General features: G+C 45.1%; 1 long non-coding RNA gene across 1 annotated transcript; it reads right to left on the reverse strand.

Moving 5' to 3' along the window:
- Nucleotides 1-7,603: 7,603 nt before the first annotated feature.
- LOC126548090 (uncharacterized) lies at nt 7,604-27,112 on the reverse strand. Its single transcript, XR_007602854.3, has 4 exons — nt 26,689-27,112; nt 26,491-26,570; nt 18,194-18,283; nt 7,604-7,802 (listed from the first exon to the last, which is right to left on the reverse strand). It is a non-coding gene; the product is annotated as an uncharacterized lncRNA (long non-coding RNA).
- Between the last annotated feature and the right edge of the window lie 593 nt (nt 27,113-27,705).

The following is a 27,705-nucleotide window of genomic DNA, read 5'->3' on the forward strand; positions in this document are numbered from 1 at the left end:
CAAATAGGACTTCATTGGCTTCGCAATACAAAGAAAAGCAGGAATGAAAACCGATGAGATACATTCAGCTCCTGCACAAAACTTATCGAAAGGAGTAATGGCACAGACTTAGTTAACGTGCGCAGGGTTACTTCATTTATTCATTCATTGAATACTGCTGGTGGGCAAGGTGGCAGCAACGCTGCAACCATGTTTGGACGAATTCTGCTCTTTTTGCAGTTTCTCTTCGGGTTCCTTGCTACTGCGGGCCCCCCTCCGGCGGTCCAGGATGCGTCGTCGATTCCGGAACAACGAATACAGGGTTTATCTCGCCCGTGCCTGACCCGCCCTCTCTTCTTTGGTGAAGGTAGCCTTGGCCCGACCGCCGCCGATTTCAACTTATCTCCGTTCGACTACATAATCACGGACTGTCCAATCCTACTGGTATCCAACGCTGTGACGTCAGCACCTGCGACTATAAGAGCAGCACCACTGGCCGCTTTCTTCAGTGGGCAAGGTGACAGCTACGCCGCAACCATGCTTAGACGAATTCTGCTCTTTGTGCAGGTATGTCACTTTAATAATGCTTACTGCATTCGATCTGATGACCCCTTTTTGTTGCTGCTGCCTTGCCCACGATGCTGCTGTTCCTGTTTTGCGTACATTTCGAAAGAGCTTGTGCATGTTATATTAGCCTTTTGTTGAGTGGTGATGTTGAGACGAACCCGGGGCCTCCTAGAAGCAACCCTCAAGCCAACACAGAGCTAAACTCGCAGTCCGGATGCACCCCTACCCTCGATAGGTCGCCAGCAGCGGTTGCTGACACTCACAACGTTGGTGATATGTTTGCTCAGCTCCTCGTTAGCCAGAATCGAAACTTCCGTTTCAAGGCCTTTGAAAACCGTCTAGCTACACTTGAATCTTCATTCTCGGCCTCTGGCTGTGTCTGATGACGTGCGAAATAAAATTCTGGCATTAACAACCACAGTGAACAGGCTCGTCACGCAGAATGGTGAATTGGAAGCATGTCTCAGTCAAAACAACTTAAAGGCTGTTTCTTCACTTCTCGAGGACTTAGACAATCGCATGACCTGTGCACCAAACTACAGGCAGAGGTGGCTTCGCTTTCGACAACTGTGACACGGCTACTTTCCAAGAATGATGAACTAGAAAACAGATCCCGTCGCAACCATATAATTCTACACGGTCTTGATGAACCGACGGGCGAAACTCGCGAAACATTATTAGCTAATGTTGCACGGCTCTTTTCTGAGACACTGATGATGCAATGTCCGTCCATTGAACGGTGTCACACGATTGGTCGGCCTCGGGAAGGCCACCGGCGCCCGGTAATAATGAAGATCTTAAGTTTCCAGGAAAAGCTTCAGATCTTCAAAAATGCCCCTAAACTAGTAAATTCTGATCTGGGCATCACCGATGACCTGTCTTCAAATGTGAGATCTGTTCGCAAAAAGCTCTGGGAGGCCTCCGGTTCATTTCACGACAATGGTTTTGTTGTAAAAATGCGCTATGATCATGTCTTTATTAAACAAGATTCGCTATCACTGGGATCACGCATCCAATTCAATGGTGAAATCTTCCGGTAATTCTTTTCGCTCCTCATCTGTGCCTTTAGTTAACTGTGCCGATGCCAGCAGCCATACTGTATCACCATCATCGCATCTTTGACCAGCTTCCACATCGCTTGATTGCCTTCGTTTACTCAATCGTAATGCACGAAGTATCACCAATAAATGTCCTGCCTTCTTATCTCTTATTCACTCGTACTGTCCTCACATTGTATTGTCCTCACTGTCCTCACTATATCGCAATTCGGACAGACAGAACAGCAAAGGGGGCGGCATCGCCCTTTTGCTTCGGTCTGATCTTAGATTTTCCGTTCTTCCAGCTCGTCTAGATACGGAGTAGGCCTGGTGCAGCCGTCTACCAGCCACCTAGTTGGCTCAGAGGGTAGAGCGGCTGCTCCGGAAAGGCGGTGGTCCCGGGTTCGAGTCCCGGACCAGGATGAGGTTTTCTTTACTGCGAGGCTTTTCTTTCGAGCAACCCGTACACTCTAAAAACTAGGGAGGGTATCGCAGGCATGAAGCGGCCCATTTACTCTTCAAAATGTTGTTTTACTCTCGAAAAATGTCGAGTGGAGTGAAATGCATTGTTCACTCCGTCACCAAGGAGAGAGTGAAATGTGCTTTTCACTCTGGCCTTCTGAGAGAGCAGAATGCCCGTTGTACTCTTGCGGCAATAGAAAACAAAACGTAGCGTAATCTTCTGCTTCAACTGTAGGAGGCTGCCCCAGAACATGGCCATGTGTCACTCACGCACGCTGAGCAAAGGACGCACCGTTTTGCTTCTAAGAGGACAGGCAGCCACAGTTCAAATGAACGTGGAGCGAGCGCTCTACTTTTTCACTCGGAGTTGCTCCACCGCGCGCGCGCTCAACATCGCGGAACAGCACAGCACCGGAGAAAGGTGATCCCTCCAGCGAGCAGCAACGAGCACTATCTAAGGGAGATCGTATGTCAGCCATTTCGCATCGCCGCGAAAACACAACAGTCGTTCGTCATTCGCTGGATATAACAACAAATCCTCCACGGTACGTGAATTCTAACTTGGGTGCACATTCTGCGTATGACATGCTATCGCAAGGAACTCGTCGCGGCGCTTAGCCGACGCGACTGAGAACGGACTAGGCAAACACGCTGTGTCTCTCGATGTCAATCGAAAAAGCTAGATAGCTAGATATTTCCATAGCTAGATATGATTTTGATTAGGGTGACTCAATCTACTTGCCAACCAAATATGCTAGTGGAGGTAGAGATGCGTTCACTGCAAAGAACTGAGAGCATCTTAGTGGAACACATGTTCATCAATTGGTGGAGGTGAACATATAGTGTTAAGCAAAAGGCCCTTAGTTTCATCGCTTCTGTAGACAATTTTTATAAGGCAAAATAATATTAAAGCAGTTTTGCACATGGTAAACTTCTGGACTTAAGATGGAGGGCACAGTGATATGATGTATCAATTTTCCCAGACATATATGTACTATTATGAACAATATGAAAGGGAACACGGGAACGCGTAGAAAACACCCTCAGACCCAGCTATATGGGTGATACGCAGCGGCCACCGTCGGAAACAAAGTGGAAAGGGGGACGCTGTTCTAACAATTGTTCTCACTCCCACCGTGCGTCTGCAAAGTGCAGAACTTCGCATCGCCAGCAGACAGTGATAACACTGTTCGATATTGCGTCACTGGTAACCTTTTCCGTCGAATCGTTACAAAAGGTAGCACTGTTCCTGACTTGGATATTGATTTGTGGTAAATCTTGTAAATCGGGAAAAGAAGGTCTTTAAGGGTGAGTTCAAAATAAGTTTATTGGCGCTTGCCGAATATTAAAAAGATATTGAAGCAAATGAAATAAGGCAATAGAGCCATCGCAGCTTATCGTCGTCCTTTGTTTTGTTCGTTGGTGGCCTAATAACGCGTCATGCCACCGTCGGCTTGAACGACGGCCTCCATTCTTTGGGGCAGAGACGCGTAGAGAGCCTCGATGAATGCGGTATCACGCTGAAGGCGCTTCCACTCATGTTCCATTGCTTCCCATAGTTGGTCGGAGTTCGCCAATTCTAGTGAACTATTCGAAAGGTTAACTTTCATACGGCCCCAAACGTGCTCTATCATGTTCATCTCGCAGCCTTCGCGCACCACTGAAGTTGCATTACCCCTCGCTCTTCCAAAAGGCGCGCCACGTCTTTCGATGTATGAACGGGAGACAAGTCCTGCTGGAAAAATAACACCCATCCGGGTGAGGCCCGTTCAACACATGGGAAATCATCTGGTGCTCGAGCAGAGTGCAATACGCAGCACTGGTGAACCTCCCATCAATTCTCACCAGTGGGCCTAGGCGTTCGTGGGAAAACGCCCCCCAGACGTTCACGGACACGCGTCCGCTGGCGGTCACCTCCTGGATATTCTGCGGCCTAAAGCGTGTGTTTTCGGTCCGCCACACTCTCTTGCGTTGGTCCCAGCGGCTCGAGAACGTGGACTCATCAGAGAAAACTACATACTTCCTCTCGCTCCAGCTGCGGCGTTCAGTAGCGAACCTCAGGCTGTGGGTAGGAGTAGCATTCACCAACTCCTACAGCTATCGTATTGGAATGGCGGATTCACCAATGTGCGCTAAGTGGAAGTGTGAAGAGACCATCAGTCACCTTCTGTGCCACTGTTCTCGCTTCGATAATCAACGCGAGACTCTCCAGTGTGCCTTAAATAGACTGGATGACAGGCCATTTACAGAAGCGAAGATCTTGGGAGCTTGGCCTCACAGTTCATTGGCCCAGAAAGCAGTTCCAGCGCTTTTTCGCTACCTGAAGGCAACAGACTTGAGTGCCCGACTATAGACATCCTACACCTAAGTTCTCTCTCTCCCTCTTTCACTCCACATTCCCCTCCCCACGTGTAGGGTAGCAAACTGGACTCAGTCTGGTTAACCTCCCTGCCTTTCCGTCTTCCCTTCTCTCTCTCTCTCTCTCAGGCGAGCTGCTTTGTTGGCTGCGGTGAGCAGAGGTTTCTGTGCAGCGATGCGACTTCGCAGTCCTGCTTCTCTAAGCCTTCGTCGTACCGTGCTGTCGCTCAAGTTGTCCAATCCAAGAGCACCTCGAACGTCCTTTGCACTTTGGAATGGTTTGTCGCTGACAGCAGCCACGATGCAAAGGTCTTGGTCGTTCGTTGTTGATCGGGGTCGTCTGCGGTGCGGCGCATCATTTATGCTTTCTTCGTCTCGGTAAGCCTGGATAATCCAGTTGACCGTTTTCAATGGGCGGCCTGTCACGAGAGCAATATTGCGCTGCGTATAACCTCTTTTAGACATTTCTATTATATCTTCCCGCTCTTTAAGAGGCACTCGAGGCATCTTGAGGCTACAAAATCAAAGTTGACTGCTCTGCGTGGGCCACTGCAGTGTGCGACGTGAATTTTTCTGAACGAACTTCGTGCAACAAAGTCGCACGAGAGACAGTTTCTCAATGTTCTTTTTTTATATTTTTATTTATTCTATTCCTCCGTCGTCATTGGTTCAATCGTCGCCGCTGTTCGAGGTGCCACTGACAACCGGGTGCGTCGATTCAAGTAAAGAATCGGTTTGAAATACAGGGCAAACTTGGTCTCGGATTACTATCAAGCGGTTGCGCTAAGGAAAAAAAGAGAATGAAAGAAAAGAAAAAGAATCGGTGTAAGTCACTGGCGACGATTACCGTCTTATCGGCTTTCGGACGATCCATGGCGTAAGCTGCTCCTTTGTAGAAATGCCAGCGTGGTGGGAGTGCCAACAGTTAGTGGAAGAGCGCCCTCCTTTCCCCCTTAGTTTTTCACAGCGCCATCGGCGTATCGCTCCGAGTCTATTTCGAGGCTGTTTGCCACGCGTTCCTGTGTTCCCTTTCATATTGCTCATGATAGTACTTGTTTTGAGAGGAAGATTCGGTGAAGTGCGATAATTTTTCTTACTTTAGCGCATCTTAAGCCCTTCAGTAGGCAAAAGGCTTTGGTTTCAGCCAGTTCGTTCATTGTGGAAGTATATGCATAGTCGCCTGCAAAATCCATGTGCATGGAAGGGATATGTGAAACAGGATGGTGCAATTCTGAATTTATGTTTTACTTCATTGTTTGTCACCCGCCGTGGTTGCTCAGTGGCTATGGTGTTGGGCTGCTGAGCACGAGGTCGCGGGATCGAATCCCGGCCATGGCGGCCGCATTTCGATGGAGGCGAGATGCGAAAACACCCGTGTACTTCGATTTAGGTGCACGTTAAAGATCCCCAGGTGGTCGAAATTTCCAGAGTCCTCTACTACGGCGTGCCTCATAATCAGAAAGTGGTTTTGGCACGTAAAACCCCATAATTAAAATTTTTTTTCATTGTTTGTCTTTTTCGTGCACTTCCTTGGCTCTAATAATGCTTATGTCGCCTATGATGCATCATATTCATCACATCTGATTTTTGGTCCATGTCTGAAGGCATGCTATACTTTAGTTAGTTTGCATTTTCAACTAGTCACAATAATTGATCGTGTAATTATGCAAGCTGCTCCTCAGTATAGCATTCTTGCCATAATGGGAATGAAATTCTACCATATGTGACAAGAAATTTGATGCGCAAGATTTTAATGGCAATGCTCCTTGCACTTTTATACTCATTTGCTGCACACTAGGTAATATTGTAAATTTTATTTTATTTATTTGTGAGAAAGTGTAACGGATGAATCCCAACAGCAGCAGGAAACTACTTTCGTGAGGAGGCCAACCGAATAGTAAATATGATACGCTTCTGTACCGCTTTGAGACCGGGCCAGGATATTGCTGCAGAACCACGACAAGCCAGACTTAGAAGCAATGGGGCAGCCCATACACCAATAACTTGATGTGAAATATAAGCAAAACTAGCTTGACCTGCGGCCTCACATGAGAATATACAACACATTTCTAAATGCACTCTACTCTCAGTCAGGAACATCCATACGCTGTACAGGACGATATCAAATGAGCAGCTGTCTTAGAATATGGCACATAAAAAAGTTTCTTTCACAATTTATCTACATTACCAGCACCATGCTTAGCAGCTCAACTAGTAACCTCTGTCGTATATATGCATGCGTTTTGTGCCAAAACGCATTTGCTGGCCAGTAATGTGGTGCATCTTTCTGTTCGATCAGTGTCAATACTTTGTGAGTTCGCGCAGGTTTTTTCTGTTTAACTTTCCATTGTGTACTTTATTTTTTAGAAGGTGGAGCCAATTCAAAATAAAGGATATTTCTGCACTGTAATACTGATGAAACTTTAGAGAATATACTTTTGTTTTATTACATGATGTGTTGTAAAGGTCATGGGCATCATTGTAATCTGATTTTAAGTGTTTATCAGTAAGCTTCTCAAATTAATATTCAGTTTGTCTTGTTACTGATCAATAAAGATTTTGACCTTCTAAGAGAAACTGTTTTATTTCAGTAACTAGGCGACTATACATTACATCCCATTTACCAAGCATAAGTGCAGGAGCTGCTTATGGAGGAATCAAATATTCCCCACAAGTAAGTATTGCAAATCCCTTCTAACGTGACCATGGATCTACATCGTGCTTTCACACTATTGGGAAGAGTACTAGCACTCTGTTCTGAAGGAGTACAAGCACTCTGTTTGGGGGAGTAGGAACACTCGGCTTGGAGGAGTAGAAGTACTCGGTTTGGAGGAGTAGAAGCACTCTGTCTGGGGGGTACTATTACCCCTTTGGGGAGAGTATTAGCACTCTGCGAAGAGTAGTAGCACTCCATTGCGGTGGAGTAACAAAACCCTGTCAGGAGGAGCTGTCCTACTTTCTATCAAAGAGAGTCGATTTACTCTCGAAAGAGTGAAATATGGGTCAAGCAGATACTCCCTGAAAGGGAGTGCCCGGAACTCCCTTTGTTTTTAGAGTGTATGGCTTTCCTTTGTAGCAATTGCTGTGATTGGGTGGATGTCTCATTTTCCTTTAACTAATTACTTCTCTACACCTTGCGGGTTTCCCCAGAACTATTACGTTAAACTGCGTTGTGTAAGCATAAAAAATTAAACACTTCATTACGACGCTATCATTTATTGGCTTGGCAATATGTTGACTCTTGAGGGTCGCCCCATTGTTCGCACTCCGCCTTTTCGTACTCATATAAATTATATATAGGAGTTCTGCAGGTTGCAAACAAAATAAACAAGCAGTGTCTGTACTTGGACGGTGATTCAAGTGTCGTATTGAGAACCCAGAGTGCGCAGCGAGGTCTTTCTGGAAGTGAAAAAAAAAGGTTATTAGAACCGTTACAACGAGTTTACCAATAAGGCGGTAACAACGCTTCAAGTTGTGCAACGTAACATCATGTGGCATCGAATTCATTCGCGGATAGGAATGAATGCTTAGAAGTTCACAGTTGTATTGCAACGAGTTAGTGATGGTTAGGGTTAGCACTCCCCCCCCCCCCCCCCCCACCAAAAGAAAAAGAAAGCTCAGTCTCGTCCGACGGGCGAAGCATTTATTGCGATAGCAAATTATTAGGAAGGTTTACGTAGTAAGGTTAGTCGTTTTATTAGCTGCATAAATTGCTGTAAACATTCGCTTACTAAGTAAATTAACAATCCCGTTGGCACACTTGCACAGGCAAACATGAACGCGTCTCACTCGATGACCTCGGACACTCGCTGTCAGAGCTGGCGTGTTGAAGGGCGGCAGCAGCCGTGAGCGAATTTTCCTTCGTGTTGCCTCTCGCTTCAACGCAAACTAGGCGCGCGAGAACACAGCGCACACGAAGCCATCAACTATATCAGGTAGCCTAGCCTTCGAACCCAGCGCAAATCGACCGCAATATAGGTAGCAAGCGGCCGCGCTCAGCCGCCGCAGCTGGAGTAGAAGAGGAGATGCAAACTAACCTACTCCATCGCACCGCTTCCTAGCCCGCTCACACCTCGCCACACGCTTCGGCCTCTGCGGCCCCAACCCACGGGCCGCCCTGCTTCCAGCTTTGATCCCCCCGCTACCGCTTGTGTGCCCCGGAGATGCTGCGCCGCCTGCTTTAATATAACCTCAGGTGCTCTCCTGAGGCCTCCGTTTGCCGGTTACATGTGCCCTCCTGGAGCAGTGCTTGTAAATAATCTGATCTATCGCCGCGACGAAAAAAAGCGACCCGCGACTTATACAACACCAGTCACAACATTGCCTCTTTACACACAGCGATCACCAAGCGGCGTCCGCGCCCACTGCCTCACTGCGCGGGCAGCCAGCGGCGGAGCGTATAAACCAACTCGACCGCACTCCGCAATGCCGGCATGTCTAGGGGACAAACGAATACAACGCGCTCTAAGAAACCTCCTCCGTAGTGCCTAGGCTGAGTCATATGTTCAAGGAGCAAAAGCCCTCAGATTTTCTCTCTCGCGCCTGCTCTTACTTGCGCCTGCGCAGAAACGTCGAGCTCCGTCAAAAGTGCCACGCCCCGCCGTACCTACTAGCAATTCTAAAAACGCAACCCGGTAAGGGCCGGCATACGTTGAGATGTAGTTTGTAGAAAGGCCAGGAATAGAGGAAGGAACGTGGAGCCATACCAGCGTTCCAGGTGAATATGATGGAAAAGTCAAGCTTGCGTCATGGCTATGTTTCTGGCTGGCCTGGTCTTACGCGGCAAGTGAGCGAGCGATCTGACGACATTCTTCGGCATAAGTGGCGGTTTCGGATAGAGTTGTAGATTCGGAAGCGTCAGGGCGACACAAAAGAATTGTGTCCATAAAGGAGAAAGGTTCGCGACCATAAAGAAGAAAGAAGGGAGAGAATCCCGTGGTAGACTGAGTGGCGCTATTGTAAGCACACGTAACAAAGGGGAGGATGTGGTCCCAGTTAGTCTGGTCAGCGGAGACGTACCATGGCGAGCACGTCACCGAGAGTACAATTAAAGCGTTCAGTCATACCATTGGTTTGCGGATGATAGGCGCTTGTAGTTCTATGGACAATGTTCCATTCGTGAAGGAGGGCTTCTACAGCTTCGGATAGAAATGAACGACCACGGTCACTCAGTAGCTCGCGAAGCGCACCGTGTCGAAGAACAAGGTTGCGAAGGATGAACAAGCCGACTTCACGGGTTGTGGCTGCCGGGAGCGCTGAAGTTTCGGCGTAGCGCGTGAGGTGGTCCACTGCGACGCTGACCCAGCGGTCGCCATCCTGGGTGTACGGTAAAGGACCGTACAAATCAATGCCGATGAAGTCGAAAGGCCGAGAGGGACAAGGCAATGTTTGAAGCGGTCCTGTTATCTTGTGAGGTGGGCTCTTGCGGCGTTGGCACTTGGAGCACGAGTGGACGTACTGCCGAATGAAGCGGTACATTCCTCGCCAGTAGTAGTGAAGACGTAGGCGTGCATACGTCTTTAGTACACCGGCATGGGCGCATTGCGGATCCGCATGAAAAGGTTGGAAAAGGTCAGTGGGAGCGAGGGGGCGTGTTGATATCTGGTGACCCCTTACCTATTTCCGCCAGCATCAAAGATTCAAATACCTAAGCATTTGTTTAACAACAAATTTAACTTGGGAAGCACCCATGAGATGTATGACAATATAAGGCATTTAAGAAACTAGAATTAATTAAATGCCGTTTGTATCCTGCGAACACGAAACGTCACCATGACACATCTCTCATCAGGTCTATGTTAAAAGATGCGTCTATAATATGACATAGAAATATCATTCCTTTACAGAACCGCATCACGTCAGTATGAAATAAGGCGGTAAGGTTCAGAGTTTCTTAAGACTCACCATATGTGAACCTGGCATTGCCAAAGCGCACTGACATCCTTTAATTCTTTATGCCATGATGAGACATTCGCATCCAATCGCGTTATGACAGCACATTACACTTCCCCCGGTGCGATCACGAACACAAATGGCATACTACATTTTCGTGAACGTTAAAATATCAATGATCATCCTTAGCATATCCATAAACTTACGGAAAGCTTTACGAAGAAATAGTCCGGGTTATACTGCAACGGTAATCTTCAAAGTGTACTTTTAGCCCACCTTCTACATGAATAAGCACTCTGCTTATTTAATGTCTTTTCAATTATTCGTGAAAATTCTATAACCTTTCCTTTCATGTTTTCTGGTTTGCTTATGTACATTTTGAACATTTCGTTGCTTAGATTGTTAGGTACGGTTTCATGACAAAAACAGCAACCGAGGCTATGATGTGCCAGTCACAAGATAATAATTTATCGTTGGTCTTTTATATAATACAGTATTTACTGTTTATGAGATTCAAATTCTTGATTTCCTTTTGTTGCTTGATAGACTGACGTTTATTGATTTCTTTTTTCCCGCAAAGTTTGCAAACCCTGAGTTGACCTATAGCCTTAGGCAAGTTAGGGTTCTCTTATTTAGTTCGTGTATTTCTGTGCCCTGCCCCCTCTCCCCCGTCCCCGTATGTAATGCTCTTTTAAGCAATTAGGGTAGAATAAATAAAGAAATAACTAAATAAATAAATAAAGTCACACTTTAGTCCGGACAGTAAAGCATTCATGGTGATAGCAAATATCACATAACTACAAGAAGTGAGGCTCGTAGTTTTATCGTTCGTATAAACAACAGTAAGCATTCGCTAAATAATTAAATTAACAACTTAACGAGTCTGCCCCCGAGGCTGCGCATGGCTTTACCGACCGCGCTGCCCTCGCATCGGGCGACTCTCTCCCCGGACACAGAGACGCGCTTATCACGCACAATGAAATCACTAATCCTTTTACTTAGAGAGAAGGGTTTTCCCGCCGCCTCACTCCAAGCTTAGCAGGCCGCAGGCGGTCACACTCAGACTCCTGCAAACGTACTCCTACCCAAATCCGGCGTCCCTTAATAGCATATATCCCGAAATTTACCCAAATTGTTCTTGCGTTGCCTGTGGTGAGGTTGCTACTTTGCCTCATATGCTCTGGGAGTGCGGGTCGCTGGGCCTGAAGTTCACCAAGGAAGAGTGGGACGCGCTCCTGCGAAGTGCCGTCTTTGAGGACCAAATCCTGGCCGTCCAGCGCGCCCGCGATCGGACCGGCAGACTAGATCTGTTAGTCCCATCGTGGGATTAGCCGGGGGCGCGTTTCATCGCGTTTTGCTGGACCAAATAAAAGTTTATTCACTCGTTGTGTACTTGTGCACAGGAAAACATGAACAAGTCTCACTTGATGATCACGAACACTCGCTATCACAAAGAGCGCTGGCAATGGGAAGCGTCCACTTCGTGTTCCCTCTCGCTTCAGCGCGTCTCGAAAAGTTCAGGTTACGCAACCTCCAACACTAGGCGTGAGGGAACGTGGTGCGCACGAAGCCACCGGTCATCTCGGCTCGCCCTATGGCTTTGCACTTGCCGCAGGTTACTTCCAAGATTCGGCGGCGTATGTCGTGTATGCGCTCCGCTGCGCAGACAGCCATCCGCGGCCGGGATTGAGGAGGAGGCGCACGCTCACCTGCACGACGTGGAGCACGCGCTTGCGCGCGCTCTACGTGTCATCCAACCGTGGGCGTGGGGTATGACGGTGGGCATCAAGCAACCATCGTACTCGGCTGACCGTCGCACCTTTTCCTCGCACCTGCAGCATACGGCGTGCGAGAACCTTGGATCGCACTTGGACTTTAGCGAACCTCACGGCGACACCGAGGCCGATGACGACGGCGAAAACTCGCAAGAAGTGTCCATAAATTGCTATCGCAATAATAAATCTACAAATAAATTGATGGCATCATATCCTCGGCATTATTGAGCCGCCTTTCGTGCGCCTCACGAAGCTCCTGTGCTCTCTTGCATGGTAAATACGTACTCCTGCACGGTGTGGCTCGCCCCTTGCTGTCAGCCAAAGAAACGCTCGAGTCGACATGCGTTTATGAAGTCGGGGCATGCAAGGGAGTGAGACGAGAGGGGCCTCTTCGCAGTAGCTTGGCACCACATCTAGGTTCCGTAGCCTGCTTACTTTCTTAATGCGTTGCAGGTGAGCGCAGAAAATTAAGCTTTTTTATTGCGCATTTTGCAGTTCCGCCAATTTCCTCACACTCTCCTGCTCCACAAACGCACCAGAAGTTATATCCAGCGTTTTACGCTTGCTCTAGCCAATATTGAAGCGGTCTTCACATCGAACAAGTACTTTGGTACAAGTCTGTTTAGCATCAATGCTCTCCTTTCTTGAACCCTTCCCACAGTATTTTCGGTCATGCACGTATATCCGATCACGTGGATGCAATTTGGAGTGACGTGGCGGTGCTATTCATTTGTTGTGTCGTGCACGGTAGGCACCACAGCCAGAATAGAAGGTTATACAGCCCTTCTCATTATTAAAGCATGTTATTCAGCGTTGGCCAGCGTCTCTTACGTGAAAGATTCGATCACTTTTAACAGAAGTGCGCGAAAAACGCGCCAGGGGGTTCACTATATAGTATAACTGCCTGCATTATTGGTGCTTCTACGCACACATTCTGGAACGCCAATTCAGCAGGCGGGCTAAATGCTACGCAAAAAGCAAAGTGGCGGCCAAGGCACCGCAGTTACTGTGCAAAACCGAATGGTTAACGCAATTATTTACGCCATAGATAGTCTACAAGACGCCTCTGGCCACATGTTGTAGCACTAAAGGGAAAACAGATATTTTCTGCCGGCAGACTGTACGGGGTTACAGAAGTCACATTCATTAGAGACTTATTTTAGGGTATTATGTTGCTTTTTTAAAAGGTCCCTCACGAGGTTCCATAGTAAATTTGGGTTATGCGCTGAAAGTTGTTACGTGTCCTCTAGGGACCGTTCTGCGAAAAAATTTCCAAATCGGCTCATTAATGGCCGAGATAGAAACATTTCAGTGTCGCGAACCCATGATTTCAGGAGACGAGCTTCACCGCAAACATAGACGCTCTCTCCACTTGCCCCGTCTACTCTCCGCAAGCCAAATTCCTTCCCTGCGTTCTCCCATACCGGACCTCGAGTATCGCGTGACGCATACGTCACGGGCCCGCCTTCATTTTTTTTTCTCTTCTCTCTTTCTCTCTCTCTCTCTCTCTCTTTTTTTTTCTTTTTTTTTTTTTTTTTGCGGCGTGGCGCACTTCGGCTGACGGCATCGCGTGCGAGCTGCTGCGATTGTCTCGTTTCGCGCAGCACACGATCTGCCCGCGCCACCGCTTGACGTGGGAACAAGCAGACGAAACGGAAGTACATATCTCTTGCTGCGGTGCGAAGAAAATCAAAAACATGCAGGCATTCGGTTTCTGTGTTTCATTATTTCACTAAGCTTTAATTCGTCAATTCTAGAAGCATATTACACAAATAACAGATGTTGGCTCGAATAATTCGCGATGTCACGTGTCACCACGACGACGTCACAGCGCGAACATGTGTAGGTAGGCGCACTAGCACATGTACGTCATCCTCCGCCTTAGAGCACGGCGGCCACGAGGAGAAGGTAAAACGGCGTTCGGTTTGAAATTTCAAATCTTTCCGCGACGTGTAGCGATGTAATCCTTTACAGACATGATCGTTATCGCGCATTGTATGCTCTGCGCTTGTCAGCTCGCAATGGCCAGACCTCGTGAGGGGTCCTTTGAGAAAGACTAGAAAAATATATGGGCCTTGCGTCTTATTCTGAGCTGCAATAGGTTCTGGAACGCTAATAAGCATTCCATTTGACACCTAAAAGCATCGTTTAGAGCACCGTGGCATGATCTATTATTCTACCACATGCATTTCGCCAATCACGAACATTTTATATGTTCCTCAGCGAATATGGCAGGGTTGAAATATGTCTTTATGTTCATTCCCTGATTTTTATGTTGAAATGCCGAAATGTGTGTTGAAGTAGCGTTCGTTCTAAACGTTGGGAAAACGTTGTACCAGGGTTTTTGCAGTGGCACGAAACACTTTCGAGCTTCGGAGACTTGAAGTATATATTATACACCACTACTGCAAACGAAATGCATTATGGATCTGATCCCATTACCAGCACATAGAGGTCAGTTATTTATTTATTTAGTGATTTATTCATTACACTAACAAATTCCCTTTATATTTATATACACTAGAGACGTTTACGGTGAACATATTTGCTAAAAAACAAGGTTGCCAAATCAGAGAGCGTAAAAATAAAACTTAGATGCAAAATTAAATTCAGTCACGAATACAGTGAGCAAAGCTTGCAGTCGTGCTGTATGGCCACAATTTAGAAAAAAATTCTAACAAAGACTGGCGGAAAAGTGCGGTCTTCGACGGGTGCGATATCAGCGGGAAGGTGGTTCCAGTCATTGGTTATATGTGGAATAAATTAGCATGAAAACGTATTCATGTGGCACTCTATGACGGTGTTGAACGAGAGATGACTAATAAGTTGATGCTAAGATAAGCTCACTGCGAATGATGTGGTGACGATACACTTTCTCAAAAAGGCATGAGCTAAAACCTTTCTGCGCAGTGATAACAGTGGCTGATGCAAGCTGCTTTTCATGAAAGTTATACTTGTCGCACGATAGCAGTTAGAATGGATGAAGCGTGTGCAATTAATGTGAACCATTTCACGAGAGTTAACGGGTGTAGGCATTGTTAGGGGCCCAAATGGCAGGAGCACATTTGAACTTCAACGTAAATGTCACAGTTTCAGGATAAGTAGGGAGCACCTAAAGTATGGTCGCACGCAGCATGTTCGAGCTGGACATTGTTAAACGTATATGCAGAGCGCACACGTCGTGTTTTCTAACAGTCATCAGCATTCATTTTTAGGGTTTAATTCTATTAGCCAATTTTTACACCTAGCGGTGATGTTATTTTAATAAGTCTGGGGAATTTCCTAGTCACTATCATTACGAATTTCGCGATACACTACACAAACATCGACGTTTAGGTGAGCAGAGGACAAGACGCAATCCGGTAAGTCGTTAATATGGAGGTCATTAGACTTCCGACAATTCGACTCCGGTTAACTTGATTTTTGCGGTTTTCCGTTATTTCGACCTCACAATTGGTATTCGCAGGAGAACTCGAACTTGGCTAATGAGCTTCGCCGCAATAGAGGTGTCTTATGTGGCAAAGAACACGCTATTTATTGCGGTGAAGCATACCAAGATTGGGAAGTGGCTACTTTCACGGGGCATAGTACGCGTTCCTAAATTATAAAGGCGCGCCCACGCCGTCTCTGGTCAAAGTACAAGCACATAGACACCTAATAAGTATTTGCTGTGACATAGTTATGTGCGGTAGCAAGGCTAACGGACGAAAGGTTGTGACAGGACAGAGCGCTAGACGTCAACTGACAAAATTTTATTCGGATAACAAGCGAAGATGCCACCAGATGCTTAAATAAAGTGCAGACAAACGTATAGATGAAAGTGACACAAAGCAGATAACGAAGAGCGCAACGAAGCGGATAAGCATCCACAGCTTGTCATTACAAATCATTGATTACCTCACCAATTGTGGTTTCTGTGCCGCCTTGATTTCATTTACGGCAGACAGCCAGAAATGGTAGTCAGGGAATAAATACATTTGTCAGAAAAGTTTCGGGATTGAGTTAAAACTCCTAGTATAAACTGATGACATTAGGTTTTGTCAAATGAGTCTCCTCGGCTATCTATGCAGAGCTTCCACCGTCTTTCTATGCCATAGATGCAAGCAGGGAAAAGTTTCATCCGGGATGCTAATAAGCAAAATAGTCGCAGCAGTTTGTATTGCTAGCAAATGTTCAAGAAGCTTCCCTTTCAGGGACAATGTTACCATAAAAATTAAAAATAAATAATACGGTGACAGGTGGGGTGAATAAGGGGGACGTGGTATAACAGTAATATGGTTTTCGGTCAGGCATTCCTGTACTGATGGAACAGTGTTGGGCCTTGAGTCATCGTGCTACAGGTCACAAAAAATCAGGACGGCGCCACTGAATTGCTTGGCACGAATGTTTTCGCATGTGAATGTAGAATGTTTGAGCGTCATACTATCAGCACCAACATTATGTTCCGCAATGATGGCGATGACAAATATAGGATCACATCTGACTCTTTACAAAAGTTACGCGGTAATTGTTTGTGTGGTTTCAAGTCTTCGACTGTTTGTAGATGTAAAAGACTAATTCTGCATTCAGTTTTCGTTTCCCTCAATCATTCTGTAAGGTTATGCGACGCACATCTTTGCTCAACTTGCAATCCTTTGCTGTGATTAACACTTTAACATGTTGAATTTCATGCAGTAACTGGCCGACACATTCCACAATTGCAGTGGCATGTGACGTTGACGTGGGACCTACTCTTTGCTGATCTTGGACTGGATTGATTGATGGATGGATGGATGGATGGATGGATGGATGTTATGAGCGTCCCCTTGAAACGGGGCGCTGGGGTGGTGGGTGGGCCACCAAGCTTTTGCTGTTTTATGCCTATTGTCCTACCCACGTTAAAAAAGAGAAAAAAAGAAAAAGAAAAAGAACCCACGGTGATTTACCATAACCAAAGTTTCTGAACCCCCATTGTGAACTTCGTTTTTGTACGCCAATGTTATTTGTCGTTTCCCTACTTTTCTTCCACCAATGTTCCAATCCCCTCTTACTAACCTCTGTTGCGGTCATTTTTACTTTCCGCCTGGACTTGCTGAACCCAAGCCCTACAAGGAGGCCAGTGATTCCTAAATAGACCGCTGGGCAGATATCTTCACATTCTAATACAACGTCCTGCATTGTTTCCCTAGCTTTACCGCAGCAAGCCCTGCTGAATCACTGCCCTCCAGAGTCCTCTGGTGCCATTTAAGAACACCGCTTTTCAATAATGCGCCATCGTCATATACCTGTTCAATCATGTTCCATATCTTCTTAGGAGTTTTTCGCAGCCTGACGCAGATATTGATGTGAACTCTCTGCTTCTAATTTGTGCCCATCGTGTCACTGGTTTAACGTCCAACTAAATAACTCATGAAGTCGAACCATGGGTTGTTAACCACAGATCTGACGGCTTTTGTGTTTCCCTGGAATGGCTTCCAAGGCTCTATCTACTCTGAGTGCGTACAAAGCGATTCAACAAGACCAATACCTTGAATTTGACTATCATGAAAGAAAAAATCGCTCCTGCAACTTTTGTGTAAATGGGTCATATATACACAAGGAAATATACGTGTGATGCTTTACATTAGCCAATTGTGCTAATCTAATCAGATAACGCAAGTAGCTTGTTTGTTGTAGTGGACAACTTTCCCCTGCATACATCGTTTTACCGCACACTAACCAACAGGTGGCGCATTTCTTTCCTCTTTGTGGCACGGCTGTTTGGAGAAGAAAGCAGCTTTGTTCCTATCCTCTGACATAACTCGAAGAGAGCAACAAATAACAGAAGCAGTTAAAATGAAACATCCTCATTCTTGTGTCTCATAAACTCAACTTTACACGCAAGCTGAACGTGTGCATTGCTGTACGATTAATTTAGTGCTTCGTCAGTCACACCAGTAGAAATAAAAGGTGCGAAATGGCAGGGGCAATCGTTTACGACTTTTGGGCTGCCGGTACGAAAGCTGGTAGGCCGAAAGATATAATTATGAAGTTAGGAAAAAAATCTTTCAGAAGTAAACTATTCCAAGCGGCAGTATTAAAGTGTGCTTTACGCAAACTAATGTCATGCAGCTATCCATAAAAAAGAAATGAGAGTTTACTTACTGAAAATGTAGGTTGATGTTCTCGGAAACGCAATAACCATACACACATCATCTGCGAAGTGAACAGGGTATTCTCCATAAGAGTAGCTCCCTAGAAAAAAGTAGAATGTATTGCCTTGTCGTTATTGTTCCACCTGATGAGCAGCAACAAGTCTCAAAACATACAGAGGGCCGAAAAAAGATAGATGTGTTGTAATCGCATGAAAACATGCCTGTGATGATTACCTGTCCCTTTGCTGTTCAGTACGCGGACTAGGTGCGCGCATACTTCTGTTAGTGCTGTTGCCATTAAATAGAGCGGCGACCCAACTGTGTCGTGTCACGTGTTGTACTGCCGTCAAATGGCATCGACAGCTTTTCGACATCTGCGTCTTCCTTCCCAAAAAGATGATATTTTCGATTTCTCACAGAAAAATTAGTACTGTTTCCTGGCAGTTTAAAGATTTGCTTGCAATATTGATAGAAAAAAAATAAACTATGGGGTTTTACGTGCAAAATCCACTTTCTGATTATGAGACACGCCGTAGTGGAGGACTCCGGAAATTTTGACCACCTGGGGTTCTTTAACGTGCACTTAAATCTAAGCACACGGGTGTTTTCGCATTTCGCCCCCATCAAATATTGGTAGACTGTAAAGGTAAAATATTGAGGCCTATGCTTTATTGTTAAGCAGCAAAATATAGCTTTCTCTGCGCTATCAATGTTACTTATTTGTTATAGTTCCCGCCTGCGAATACGCCCCAAATGATCTGATCGAGCGTAGGAAGGGAGAGGCGATCATCTCAATATGGAGATTGCGAGAAAGCAAAAAAATTACAGGAGATCCAACGCGCTTCTTGGAATGAGCGTTACGCGAAGCTTTGTGGAAGCGTTGAAATCAAGCTATATGCAAAGAAACACATGATGCGTGCAAATTATGCATAATCAACGCATATATTCGATATTTATGTGAAGCGAAACATTCTTGAAATGCTTAGTTAATTGTCATAAAACAGGATTGGATGCGGACAACTGTCTTTACTTTCATCGAGTGCAACGTGTCATGTCATCCTATGTTTATGTTTATTTACCACCACTGCTCCCAAATTTATAGCCATGTAATGTTTATGTAATGCACGTACAGCAGTTCATGCGGCTGCACAATGGACAATATCGATGCAGAAGTGGCACGTGGAAGAAGACGGTGTTTCATATTTGTCGAGGAAAAAATGGCGACGAAAGGTGTAAGCAGAAAGAAGTGGGAAACATATGTAAATACATTGATGGATTCTATGTCCCATTGTGCACAGTAGCACATACACAGTGGCTCAAGAATGGGGGAGGCCAAATAATAAAAATAATGAAAACCACTGAAGCCATTAAAATTTAGTCATGCGCTATACCATTAAGAGATCTGCGCGTGTAAGAGATACCTGGGAGCCGACATTATACTTGCAAGTTTTATGTCGTATTTTATTGCTTGGAAACGCTGAACATAGGTGCTCTCACTGCACTACTTTGTTGCTCAAAATGCCATCTTATATAAGCCCGAATAATAGATGGCACAAACATTAATTTGAATAATCGGGTAGTCTGAACTACAAAATCAAGTAACCAAATAAACAGCATGTGCGATTCCGCTAATAGATATGTTTGCTTTAATGATCCCTATGAATCTACATGATATGTATAAGCCTTATGCCGTGATTATATGGATTGAGAAGGCAGAACGTGGGTGCTCTCACTCGCACTACTTATATAAGCCTGCAATATATATATATATATATATAATCAAACCGTTCTACAGGGGACGTAGGGGACGACAGTATCGCAGTGCTCAACCAGACGCAGTGCTCAACCAGCCAATGAGTGCACACTGAAAGCCGAAAGCGACCGTCCGATGAAACGTCCCCAGATTGCCTGGCTAGCGCACTCGGGAAGGCGACGTGGTTATCAAGTAGCCCGAAGAACAAGAAAACGCTGGATATATATAGCTGCAAAGAGAGAGACAGAGATAAAAGCAAAGCAACGACAGGGAGGTTAACCAGAAGATCTCTCCGGTTTGCTAGCCTGTATAACTTCAACTTGTTAACAATCACAAGTAGGCGGTTAAAGCATTGCTTTCATATCCTACCAATACTTCATAGAATCAATATTTGCACACATTACATAGGACATGCTACTTTCAATCGACAATCCCCCAAAACCAGCTACATATATGGTCTGAAGCTTTACCGGCGGTAGCATTAGGCTGGCTTAATTGTAACTACAGAGTGGATTACTCAATGCCTCCAAGCACCGTTCGTGAAGAGTATTATCTTCGTTTTGATTCAAGGAGCATTGCACTGCTTTTCAATCACGCCGTGTCAAAGACAAAACACGCAGGGAATCTACTCGTGCACTACCGCATTTTTCGGTCGCTTCAACACAGTAGCGAGTTAGAAGAAACATCATTTACGTCTGCACAAGGAAACCTCCTCAATAAAAGCTGCACACGCACACGTTGCCATCTACTTCACTACAAGGCAGCTGTGAAGACCAGTGATACTAATACGACTGATAGTGCGGCTAGTTGGTACATCATTATTGGCAAAAACTATAGCCACGGAACGAGAGAGCGAAGAAGCCGACACAAATGAGTGCTTGTTTGTGACGTCTTCTCCGTGTCTCCTCGTTCGTGCGCCGTTTTTTTTTTTTTCTACTCATTATGTTGTAGCCAGGCGAACAAAATGAAAACGCGAGGACAATTTACTAGTACAACATCAAAAAAATATCCTCACACGCCGTGGTTGCTTAGTAGCTAGGGCGCTGAGCTGCTAAGCAGGAGGTCACAGGACGGAATCCCGGCCATAGCAGCCACATTTCGATGGGGGCTAAATGTAAGGACGCCCGTGTACCGCGCATTGGGTGCATGTTAAAGAGCACTAGGTGGTCAACATTAATCTAGAGTCTCTCCCTAGGGCGTGCCTCATAATCAGAGCTTGGTGTTGGCACGTAAAACGTCAGAAAGTAATTACCTTAAGAAAATATCCACGTTCGTCGAATGAAGACGCGCAATCATGAGCCGCGATTTTGTAGCGATTGCTTTCGCTCGATTCTACGCCAATCTTATCACTCACCGTTTACGCGCGGCCGATCCCATTGATAACGCAGCCTGATCATTGCTCGAACCGTTTATTAAGCGCGCAAAGCGTGAAAAGGAATAGCATCGGAAAAGGACCCGCTATACAATATCGCGGCCCGACAGCGAACCGTCACACAAAGTGGTGTACGCGCTCGAGCTAGTGGGAAAGCAAGCACACGTGATTGAGTTGGCGTAACGTTATCCATTTATTAACGCAAAGCATTCTTGGCGAGTTTGACCTTGGTTTCTGTAACCACTTTCTAGACTATCTGGTTGTTTTTGTGGGCCAATTCTGAAGATAGCAGTCTATCTATTGCAGTCTAAAAATGTGGGGCCAATCTGATGGGCCCTGAGTGCGTGCCCAGGGGCCTCTGGGTATGTCTCGCTTTTATATAAAGAGAGAGAGAGATAGAGAGAGAATACAGAGAAAGGCATGGAGGTTAACCAGAGGTAGTTCCGGTTGGCTACCCTGCAAGGGGGAATGGTTAAGGGGGAGAAAAAGAGAAAGAGAGTGGAAGGGGGAAATAGAAATGAAGCGAGACGAGCACTAACGAAGCGCGTACATAATAGAGCGGTAGCGGGCGGCGTTCTTAAAGTCTATCGTAAAGCCCCGTAGACCGCACGAACCTTAATAACGCGAGTAAGGCCTTCAACGCGGATGTTCTTTCAGAGCACGAAACTAAAACTTTCAGTTCTGATAGTGGACGATTGTCCAACCGGTCCAGTACCCTGCACATCACTTGTCTCTGGGCACTCTATTGCGGGCAGATCGCTGTCCAGCTCAATTTGTTTTCTCTTAATGTCAATTAGAATATCGGCTATTCCCGCTTGCTCTCTGATCCGTACGGCGTTACGCCTTACATTCTTCGTTCCATTGCTCTTTGCAAGGTCCTTAACATGTTCTTAAGCTTCTTTGTCAACCTCCAAGTTTCTGCCCGATATGTTAACACCGGTAGAATGCATTGATTCTACACCTTTCCTTTCAGTAATAGTGGCAGGTTTCCAGTCAGGTACTGGCGATGTATGCGGTATGCACACCATCCCATTTTTATTCTTCTGTAAATTTACTTCTGATGCTCAGGGTCCCCTGTGAGTAATTGACCTGGGTAAACATACGCATTCACAGACTCTAGAGGCTCACTGGCGATCCTTCACTCTTCTTCTGTTGCCAGGCTATTAGGCATTTTTCTCTTCTGCATAATAATATTCAACCCCACTCCTACACTCTCTCTGTTAAGGTCATCAATCATTTGTTGTAACTCGTCCCCAGCGTTGCTGAACAGGACAATGTCATCTGCAAACCGAAGGTTGCTGAGATATTCGCCGTTGATCCTCACTCCTAAGCCCGCCCAGTTTAATAGCTGGAATACTTCTTCCAAGCTTGCAATGAAAAGCATTGGAGATATTGTCTCTCCTTGCATGAACACTTTCTGTATAGGTATCTTTCTACATTTTTGTGGACAATCAAGGTAGCTGTGGAATCTTTGTAGATATTTTCCAAGATAATCGCCTATGCATCCTGTGCTCCTTGATTACGTAACGTCTCTATGATTGCGGGTATTTCTACTGAATCAAATGCATTTTCATAACCTATGAAACCGATATAGAGAGGTTGATTGTACTGTGCAGATCTTTCCATTACCTGATTGAGAAGGATGCGATCAAATTGTAATGTATCTCTTCCTGAAGCCAGCATGTTCTCTTGGTTGCTGAAGTCAAATGTTGCCCTTATTCTATCGGAAAAGATTACTACTTTATACAATACTGGAAGTAAACTAATGAGCAAATCATTTTTCAATTCTTTAGTGTCTTCCTTTTTGTAGATTAGTACAATGTTTGCATTCGTCGAGTTCTCTGGAACCCTTGAAGTCCTGAGACATTTCGTATAAAGGGCGGCAAGCTTTTCAAGCATATGCGCTCCATCCTTGAATAAATCGATGGTTATTCCATCTTCTGCCGCTTTTTCCCGGTTCATGTCTTGCAAGGCCCTTCTAACTTCATCGCTAGTCACAGAAGGGGACTCTGTATCCTGTTCATTACTACTTCGAATGGGAGTGGCGTGGCTGCTCTGGGTACTGTACAGGTCGGCATAGAATTCTTATGCTGCTTTTACTATATCATTGAAATTCCTGCTGATATTACCCTGCTGATCCTTTAGTGCATACATCTTGGCTTGTCCTATGCCAAGTTTCCTTGTCGCTGCTTTCATGCTGCGTCCATTTTTTACTGCTTCCTCAGTCTTTCTTACGTTATAATTTCGAATATCCCTTACTTTTCCCTTGTTGATCAGTTTTGACAGTTCGGCGAATTCTATCTGTTCTCTTACTTCATTCTTCATACTTCATACTTCATTCTTTGTCGTTTCTTTATTAGGTCCTTCGTTACATGGGAGAGCTTACGTACTGGTTGCCTTGGTGCTTTACCTCCCACTTCGATTGCTCCTTATGAACCAGCCTAGTTACAGTTTCATTCATTGCTTCTATGTCATCTTCATCTCTCTGTTCTAAGGCAGTATATTTGTTTGCAAGCACCAGCCTGAATCGGTCTGCTTTTACCGTTACTGCGTCTAGGTTCGCCTGTTCCTTCTTGACAAATTTTACATTTTCTTTTTTCATATCGAGGTAAATCCTAGTCCTCACTAACCTATGATCAGTGCACTTTACCCTACCTAACACTTCTACATCCTGCACTATGCTGGGATCGGCAGAAAATATGAAATCTATTTCAGTTCTTGTTTCTCCTTTAGGACTTTCCGAGGTCCACTTTCAATTGCTACGCTTCCTGAACAGGGTATTCATTATTCGGAGCCTATTTCTTTTCGCGAATTCTACCAACGTCTCTTATCTATTGTTCCTTGAATCGATGCCATAGTGGCCAACTGCTTGTTCACTAGCCTGCTTTTTGCCCACTTTCGCAATTGAAGTCGCCGATAACTACAGTATACTGAGTTTACACTTTTCTTAAGGCTAATTCAACACCTTCATAAAACTGTTCTATTTCTTTATCATCGGGAGTGGAGCTTAGAGCGTAGGCTTGTACTACCTTTGTTCTATACCACCTATTTAGCTTTATTACGTCTACTGTTACCCTCTCATTAATGCTGTAGAATTCATCAATGTTTCCCGCTTTGCCCTTATGAATTAAGAATCCTACCCCGTATTGCTTCTTATCTGGGAGTCCTCTATGTCAGAGGATGTGACCGTTATTAAGCACTGTATAAGCCTCACCAGTTCTTCTTCCCTCACTAAGGCCAATAATATCCAACATAATGCCTGACAGTTCTTCAAAGTGTCCTGCTAAGCTAGCGTCACTCGAGAGGATTCGTGTGTTGAACGTTGCCAAGTTTAGCTTCCACCGGCGGCCTGTCCAGGTATAAAGATTCTGAGCACCCTATGTTGAGTTGCAGGTCTGACCTCCGCATTGGTCAGGTGTTCCACAACTGCTGGGGACTGAGATCCATGGGTTGATGAACCAGATTTTTCAAAAAAGAAAAAAAAACTGGCTGCTCGTGCGAGCGTTCTGAGAAATCTGCTGTTATACGACTACAAAGGGTCTATTGTGTATGCAACAAGACAGTGCGATAAGTGGAACACTGTCAATGCTATCCAGGCATGACTTCTAAGGCTGCGTTGACCTTTGAGATGTGTTTTTGGCTTAGTTTTTTTAATTTTCTATTATCATTGCAAGGCCCCTCTCCTCGTTTTCCTGCGTATCTGCGAGGCCTTTTTGTTATGGTTGGGGCACTGTGGACAATGAGATACACGCTGCCTTTGCAGCCTTGACTTTGTAATCCTTGTCCAGAATTTCGAAATAAAATAATTATAGGCTTAATAGTTCCGAAAATGCCCACTGAGGACGTTGTGACTTCTTTCAGACTTCTGAGTGACTGCAGAAATGTCCCCTACGAGGAATGCACTGATGACATTATTGTCATAAAAGGGGCGTCTTTCATTTAATCGAATGACAGCGAGCAACAGTTAAGTAAATTAACAGGCTCTTATAGGGCTTCTTTAAATTGAAGAGGAATAGGAATGCATTGGCTTAGTTTCTCTTCCTTAATGTAGCCGATTATGTCGCTATCTATGTTACTCCGGCAGCCTGCTTTTGCGACCAACAAAGTTTCAAACAATGGCATGGCGACTTTTTCTGCGGTCACTCGCAACCTTGTTGCGTATACACGGGACCCCTTGCCTTCGGATAACAGCTGATTTCTGAGAACGCTTGGACTAGCAGCCGGTTTGCTTTGATAAAGCAGGTTAAATCTGGTCCTCACCCTCCAAGACCATTTCCAAACCAAGATTTTTCTGAACAATGTGCTTCAGCTACCATGTTATAGTGCTGAGAAAACATGAGGCTGCGGAAATTTTACTTGCAATTGCTATTAAAAGAGTGACATTATGCCGGAAAACGATCTTGATAAAGTAGTGGTGAGGAATATGCAACAAAAAGTAAGACCGTTCCTTTACCCATGAAAATAGGCAAAAGGTAAAAGAACTAATAGTTGTTGCACTATATACACGCCTACCTCTTCTAACTGCGCATAGCCTAACCACCTTGGGGGGAAACAGGAATGATGACAGTGGAGGTTCCAGCGCGTGTGAACCAAAATACTAGAAAAACGTGTACAATTCACTTCAAAAACGTTTCCCTGGAACAACTATGTATGATTTTTCAAATGAAGTATAGACTATGAACAAAAAATAGAAGTTCTGTCTACTATTGCTGTTTCTCGATGCCAAATATTGCCAGATATGACAAATATTTGCATTCGGTTTGAGAAAAATCAGATTTCTCGGCGATTACTCATTAGGCCAATGTCGGCCAATTTTAACAGCCCCCCAACCCTCTCCCAAACTTGACAATTGCAAACTCTGGAAACAAAGGACCCTTCACAATTTCTAGAAATCCGGTGATATGCAAACCTTAGAGCTATGCTTTCTCTCAGATGTCAAAAATGTCATTGTAAAAGTCAGACGAAACAAATAATTTTGTAGTTGAATTTGTGAAACCTCCTTGTAGTGCGCTCACAAAAACGAACAGACCCAGTCTATTTGGCGTTTATTCATATTCATTGTTCTAAGCTCTCGGTATTCCCGTCTCTGCCGCTAATTTTTGTGCTTTGAAGAAACGCACAACGGGGCTTTGCCAAAGCGCTGTTCTTGCAGCTATCAAATATAATGTAATTGCTTTCTTACTTGACTCCGTTATGTAAGTTGTGTTGACCTTCGTAAACTCTCTATGCGTTCGAATAACATCGTATCGGAATGTGAGATTCCTGAAAGGGATAAAAAACTGTAATTTCTGCATCCCGTTTTATGAATGGCTAAAGGTTCTAGCTATGCAACTGCGCAAAAGCTGACGATGTGCTGTGCAATGAAATCTTTCGTACGTACCCTGGCGTCGGCAGCGAAGTGCCATTGCTGAAATGAGAAAGAAATGAGTGAAACAAAAGCAACGCACCAAGAGCTACATCTTTTCTTTTTTGCTTTATTATTTCCAATTCCAACCTCTCAAAGTTTATTTCCCGTTACAGAAAAAGCAAGTCTGTATAACCACAGGTTTCACATTACTCAAAATGTTATGCTTGCTCTGCGTGATAGCAATACTGGTAAGTTCGAGAATATTCTAGAGAAATACTCATTGTTTCCATTAAGAAGCAATAAAGAAGTCCTGGCTCCATTTCATTCAGAGTGATATATTCTATGCGCAGGGCATCTTAGTCGAGTTTCATATTTAAAGAATAAAAAAAATACTGAAGCTCTTTAGATTGAAACGGTGAACCTTTGCCCATGCCACTACTTCCCAAGAGTGAATTTTCTTGGGGGGGAACTGTGATGAGGAAAGACAAAATTATCATCAAACCGACAATAGCACGAAGGTACAAAGGAAACCCATACTAAGTTACCGATCTACAGTTAAAGAAACATTCTTCTTGGTCCAGGGATTGAACCTCGGATCACGTCTTCTGTGGCGGTCGCTCTGCCACTTGAGCTAGGTCACCGGAGTGATGCTGAATTATTCGACTACTAGAAGTCTGGAGAACGCTGAATATGGAAAACAGTTCTGGAGTGGGGGGCGGGGGGGAATCCGCAAAGTGGAGGAGAGTTCATGAAAGCAAAAATTGTCATCCACCCGCCAACAAATACGGGCACCCTCATGACGCCGTTTTTTCTTTCTCTCTTTCTCTAATGAGAGCGTGCTGCCCTAATCTACACTCACCCTCATGGAGTGCGGTGAAGTGAAGATTGGAGCAGGAAGGAATGTGAAAACGGCAGTTAGGGTGGGCGACTTAGACAAAGAGGGTAATTGAGGAAGTCGTGGTTCAAGCCGCTACAGTTATCTGCGTGTTTTTCGGCAAGCGCTTTCTATTTTGTCGTAAAGTCGCCGTCACACTAAGATGACAACTGCTC

Source organism: Dermacentor andersoni, chromosome 1 (genome assembly GCF_023375885.2).
Source record: "Dermacentor andersoni chromosome 1, qqDerAnde1_hic_scaffold, whole genome shotgun sequence".
Lineage (NCBI taxonomy): Eukaryota > Metazoa > Arthropoda > Arachnida > Ixodida > Ixodidae > Dermacentor > Dermacentor andersoni.